Consider the following 6,968-nt stretch of genomic DNA (forward strand, 5'->3'; position numbering starts at 1 on the left):
TGTCTTGAATGCACAGAGGCTTTCAGCCAGGCGGGACGATGGAGAAATTTCCATCCGAAATACCTTTCTAGGGCGGCCGTTGCAGGGGTGCAAGAGGGAATGAGCGTAGAGACTGGGAGGCCCGTTAGGAAGCTGCAGCGATAGTGGGAGAGATGGGGGTGGCCTGGAGCAGGGCTGGGTAGTGGGGGTGGAGAGAAGAGGACCCCTCGTAAAGTGCTTAGAAGGTAGAACGTAGAGATCTCTGTGACAGATGGTGGAGACCGGAGGAGCAGGAAGCATCGTGACTCCCACCTTCTGGCTTGAGCCACGGGTGGCTTAGCTGAGCTGGGAACAAGACAGGCTGGAGGGGAAACATGGTGCGTTCAGTTCTGGGCATGTTCAGTTGAAGGTGCCTGAAAGACCTCTGTGTGATGTCCGGGAGACAGTGGGATACGCTGGCATCTGGGAGAGAGCTGGGCTCCAGATAAGAGGTCGCAGGGTTCTGTGCCTCTGTGTGGCATCTACCTTGGAGGGTGAGTGTGGGGGGGTCACATCCCTCCAGCCTCCTATCCTATCCTCCTCTTCAGCGCTATAACCAACTAAATATTTGAAAAGGTCAACAGTGAGATCAGTTTGTATTTTCTGTTGTGTGTGCTTATTTCATTTAAATGTTTGAAAAAAAATGGTGTAAAGAAAACGACTAATTGAAACCCCTTTTTGAAAGATGTGATGGGCCGCCAGGTGTTAAGAAGCCGGATGGGGAATTAGGGAGTCCAAGTTCTAGACCTGGTTTCACCCACACTTTGCCGTGTGCTTTTGAGCAAGTCACTTAGCCTGTTTGCTTGTAGGTATAATGGGACCATAATGAATGTCTCCCCATGCCACTGTGATAGGCAAGTGAAGAAATGCATGTGAATGTACCTTGGAGCCATTAAAAAAAAGAAAAGGACCAATAAGTTAACCATGGTTAAAAAATTAAGCACATCAAAATCTCATAAAAAGTCAGATCATAGTCTGAGGGAAAAATTAGAGCGTATTTTAACTAAAAGGAAGTTTTCTTAATGTACCAAGTGCTCTTACAAATCACTAAGTCATTTTCAAATAACCCAACAGACAAAAGGAACGCATCCGATATGAACAGACACTTAGCAGAAAAATAAATTAGCATGGCTAACAAGGATACGAGAAGATGCAGAACCACCCTCATAGTTAGGGAATTACAACTTAAAACAAGGGGACACTTTTTGCACCTATCTGAGGGACAGATCTGAAGAGGTTTGTCCCTCAGAGGACAAAGGACAAACAAGAGGCTGACAAATCTGACAGCGGTTAATTCCATGTTGATGAGTGTATGGAGAAACGGTTGTTTTTATACAACTTTATACAGTTGTTTTTGCACTCTGTGGGTGAGAGTGTAAATTTATGTAACCTTCTGGGAGCAAAATAACATGTATTAAAATTTTAATTTACTTTTTGTTTTGACCCAGCAACTCCTGCACACAAATGTATAAGATTGATCTTGCAACTGGAAACAACCTAGTGTTTGTCAATAGATTAAACAAAGTTACAGGATATCCATTTATTAGATTATTATGTAGCCATTAATATAGTGTGGTCCAGATGAAAAAAGGTGGGGCTGGCACAGACAGGAACTGCTCAATAGAGCCAGCCTAGGGAACTAGAAGTATGAGCGGATATGAGTGGACTGCTTTAATCAAGAGCAATTCACTCTCTATGAAGGAAACAAATGGTATTTTCAAACTTAACTTTAAAATAACTTAAAATTATTTAAATTCTTACCCCCACCAAATAAAATGTTTATATGTGTACTAATGGGGAAAATATCCACTATATATATTTTAAAAATGTAAATTGAAGGACAGCAGTACTGTAGATAAGAATAAGAGTCAGGGCTCAAGTCCGAGTGCCCTGGTTCAAATCCCAGTGTCACCATTTACTAGCTGTGACCTTGGTGAATCACTGACCATTCCAGACCTTTGCATCCTCATTTGGAAAATGAGAAAAATAGTAGTACTAACTCATAGGGTTGACATGTGGGTTAAAGGACTTAATAAATGAATAGCAATGAGAAGGGTGCTTGGCATACAGTAAGTAAATATTTATATATAATATCATAGTATGATAGATATCATATATCATGTATATATATCTTGAGTGAGAAAGAGAAATAACTAGAGATGTGCTTATATATGATTATATTTTTATGTTTACATATATGTTATGTATGTTTATATATGTACTATATATATATAGTTTGGAATATTCACTTCTAGAAAGGTATAGAATAAACTGTTAACAGGAGGAGGTAATGCCACAGGACACTTCTTTTTCATTTTATATCATCATATACTGCTTAATATATTAATTACTAACATGTAGGTTTGCTTAAATTTAAAAAGCGTTATTGGGACTTCCCTGGTGGCATGGTGGTTAAGAATCCACCTGCCAATGCAGGGGACACGGGTTCGAGCCCTGGTCCAGGAAGATCCCACATGCCATGCAGCAACTAAGCCCATGTGCCGCAACTACTGATGCGCTCTAGAGCCCACGAGCCACAACTGCTGAGCCCATGTGCCACGACTACTGAAGCCCACGTGCCTAGGGCTGGTGCTCCGCAACAAGAGAAGCCACCACAATGAGAAGCCTGCGCACCTCAAGGAAGAGTGGCCCCCACTTGCTGCAACTAGAGATAGCCCACATGCAGCAACGAAGACCCAACGTGGCCAAAAATTAAAAATATAAATTAATTAATTTAAAAAATAATTTTAAAAGCATCATTAAAAAATTCAATGTAGAATATTTCTAGAAAGCTGCAGCTCTGGACCCTCTCAGTCTGGAGCCTATTAGAATTTTGTTTGGGGATAAAACACTATGAAAACAAAGCTGCGGGAAAGTAAGTCTTGCTGTAGAAAGCGACTTTTGTTAGACATCGAACGCTTAAGAGATTTTTATACTTACAAAATGGAGCATGGGTTTTAAATTTTTTCTAGCATTATAAGAGACTTTAATCTTTGCTGCCAGAAAATGCCAGTCCTGGGTATACATGAAATATTTGGAGAAGCAAACTGTTTAACCCTGAGGCCTGTACACACTGGCAGCAGGAGATGGGTGAAGTTGGGACAGCTGTAAGCAGGCCTCTGGTCTGTTTCGCCTCTGGAGGCCAGGACAGGGCAGGGTGAGCATCTGGCTAGAGCCGGGGAGCTGCCCACAGAGCTGCTCAGCCCAGCCTGCGTTGGGCTCTTTATTTAGCAATCTCCTTGAGTCTGCACTTCAGAGTTGACAGGGTAGAAGGAATAACTGACGTCTGTAGATTCCATTGATCAGATCCCACCCATGAGGTCCTTGGGCATCCAAGTCAGCCAGTTGCCCAAAGCAGACCTCACTGAAGTCCTAGATGAATTTTAAATAGGTGTCTATGTGGCAGGGGGCCCAGAGACTTCTAACCCAAACCACCGCCAGACCATCAAGGGGATGGGCCCAAGTGTCCAAGTGCTCCAATCCTAAAAGCTCTTGAATGGAGTATTTGCTTTCTACCTAGTCACTGATGAAGAATTGTATGTGTGTTTACTTAGTTAGCTCAGGCAGCTGCTAGGTGAATCGAGTCTGTAAGCATACATATATTTACGTATTCACTGGCAAGCCACTGTCCGAAGCACTTTACCTGTATTGTGCCATTTAACCCTCACAGGTAGAGACATCTATTCCCACTTTATAGGTTAAGAAACTGAGGATCACATGGGGTGTCCAAGGCCACACAGCTAGTAAGTGGCAGAACTATGGCAAACACCACGCCCAGTTTCTGTTTCTGAAGGTCACATTTTATACTCATGCTTTACTGATTCCTACTTCCTATAAGGATATGCACTGGTTACCATGAAATGGGTAAAGATTAAAACACATACACAATAACCTACGAACTCTAAAAAGGAGGAAAACACAAAAACACACACAGAGTGGCAGGAAAACAGGACTACTACCTCAGACTAGGGGACTTAGTCTTCTAGAAGCGTGTAGAAAACTTTTTTCTGAGTTTCCTGGCATTCATGAATTCAGAAACAGGAGTGACAGAGGGAATCATCCTCAAGTTGCTAAGATATTTATTAGACTGCTTTTTTCTGAGAAGTTTTGGGTTTTTTTTTATTGTAGTATAGTTAATTTACAATGTTGTGTTAGTTTCAGGTGTACAGCACAGTGATTCAGAATATTTTCCATTATAGGTTATTACAAGCTATTGAGTAGAGTTCCCTGTGCTATACAGTAGGTCCTTGTTGTTTATCTATTTTATATATAGTAGTGTGTCTCTGTTAATCCCAAATTCCTAATTTATCCCTCCTCCCTTACCCCCTGGTAACCATAAGCTTATTTTCTACATTTGTAACTCGATTTCTGTCTTGTAGATAAGTTCATTTGTAGACAGAGGCAGACAGAGAGGCAGACAGAGAAAGAAAAACATCATATGATATCGCTTATATGTGGAATCTAAAAAAAATCATACAAACGAACTTATTTACAAAACAGAAATACACTCACAGACGTAGAAAAGAAACTTATGGTTACCATAAAGGGAAGCGGGTAGAGGGATAAATTAGGAGTTTGGGATTAAAATATACACAGTACTACGTATAAAATAGATAATCAAAAAGAACCTACTGTATAGCACAGGGAACTATACTCAATAGCTTGTAATAACCTATAATGGAAAAGAATCTAAAAAAGAATATATATATATATGTGTGTGTGTGTATAACTGAATCACATAGCTGTACACCTGAAACTAACACAACATTGTAAATCAACTATATTTCAATAAAAATTTTAAAATGAAGAAAAAAATAAAAGTACCAGTATCCACTTCTAAGTCAACACGAGCACATGTGCCATAGAGCTGTATAAAAGATGTTTAGTGCAACATTACTTTTATCTGCAAAGTGGAAATGACTTCAACGTCCATCAGTAAGAAATGGATAAATATCGTGTAGTTTATTCAAATGGTGAAATACTACGTAGCAGATAGAACAAGTGAGCTTGATCTGCATATTTCTTCAACAGACCTCCGAAACACAAATATGTACAATATGTGCAGTATAATAGCATCTACTTAAGTAAGACATACTTACATATTGTTTATGGATGTGTAAACATACATACTTACACACATGCACACACACAAAATGTATAGCTATAAACGGTTGGCTGAATGGACACATGCCGTGTCATGTGTCACGTGCCTTGGCAGCCTGGGGGGAATGAAACTAAGTGTGGGGATTAGAGTAGCTTCTGATGACATCTGTCCTATTTTCTTTAATAATAATAACAAAATGACTAGATGGAAATAAAATTTCAATAGCTGTTGACACAGTGGCAGTATGGGTGCTTGTCACTCTAGTCTCTGTGCTCTTCTGCATCTTTTAAATTTCTCTAAATTAAAGACATAGCCCATCACTTTGTTGTGCAGCAGAAACTAACACAACGTTGTAAAGCAACTATACTCCAATAAAAATTTTTTAAAAATAATAAAATAAATATATTTTCAACCCTACAGAAAAGTTTCAAGAACAGTACAATCCCATACTGTTATGATCTGTATACTTTTCTGTAATACTTCAATAAAAGAAAATTCAGACAAAAAAAAAAAGACGTAGCCAAATATTAAGTGCTGGAGTGCATGTGAGCTACATTGCTCACTGAAAGGTGATGAACGTATCTGCAGCTCTGGAGAAGTATTGGCAAAACTCGTGTTTTCTTAGGAATGCTGCGGTGCCTGCTGGTCCCCTAATCCTAATGGAATCCTCTCTGCTCTCACACAGACACAAGTACTCCTGCGGGTGCCTGGAGGCAGGGCCAGCCTTTTCCAAAATATGTTTCAATGTCCCAGGGAGCTCTTGGCTACAGCCCCAGACTAAGCATGTAGAAAAGCGTACCCTCATCGTGGAACTCTGTGGGCACCTGTATCACAATAGGATGTTCCCATGGCATGTAGAGCATTTCATCTTGAACAAGCCACAACCTCCTGGATCTGTCATGGTCAGGAGGTCATGACATGAAGTAATTAAGCACTGTCAAGCAATTGGAAAATACTGCACACTTTTTTATGAATTTGGGGAGGAGTGTTCATCTGCGTCTACTTTTAAATGGCATTACTTATACTGGATTTTTCCTTGGGGTTAGAATTAGCAGTAGATCTTGGAAGATAATCCTGTTACCATGTCATTCATGATTCACTCATTAGTACGGTCCATTTATTTATTCATCCATCCATTCACATGCAACAAATGTTTATTAAGTACCTAGGATAGGCAGCATTCTGAGGTGGCCCCCAGGATTCCTGCTCTGGGTGTACATTTCCTATAAAATCTCCTGTTGAGTGTTTTTGAACTTGTGAATCTGATAAGATTTCACTCCCATGATTAGGTTCTGTTATATGGTAAAGGTGAAATTATTTAGAAGATGTAATCAAGGTCTCTGACCAATTAACTCTGAATTAATCAAAAGGAGGTTATTCTGGGTGGGCCTGACCTAGTCAGGTGAGTCCTTTAAAACAGAGTCCATATCTTGCCGGGAGAAAGAGATTCAAAGCTCAGGAACCCCTCTCTTGCTGGCCTTGAAAATGCAAGGAGCCATGTTATGGAGAGAGCCATGTGGGAGGGAAATGTGGGCAGCCTCTGGGAGGAGAGGGCCTCAGTCTTACAACCTCAAGGAAATGAATTCTGCCAATAGGCACATGAGCTTGGAAGGTGACACCCTAGCCTCAGATGAGATGTCAGCTCTGGCCGACACCTTGATTGAGACGCTGAGCAGAGTACCCAGCTAAGCCATGGAAACTGAGATGATAAATGAGTGTTGTTTTAAGCCACTAAGTTTGTTATGCAGCAAGTGAAAGCAAGTACAATATCTGTTATATGTCAGGTACCGGGGCTGCAGAAATGAATAAACACCATTCGTCTCCCAAAGGCACTCACCGTCTGTTG

The sequence above is a fragment of the Mesoplodon mirus genome (assembly GCF_964341445.2).
Source record: "Mesoplodon mirus genome assembly, chromosome: 4".
Taxonomy (NCBI): Eukaryota; Metazoa; Chordata; class Mammalia; order Artiodactyla; family Ziphiidae; genus Mesoplodon; species Mesoplodon mirus.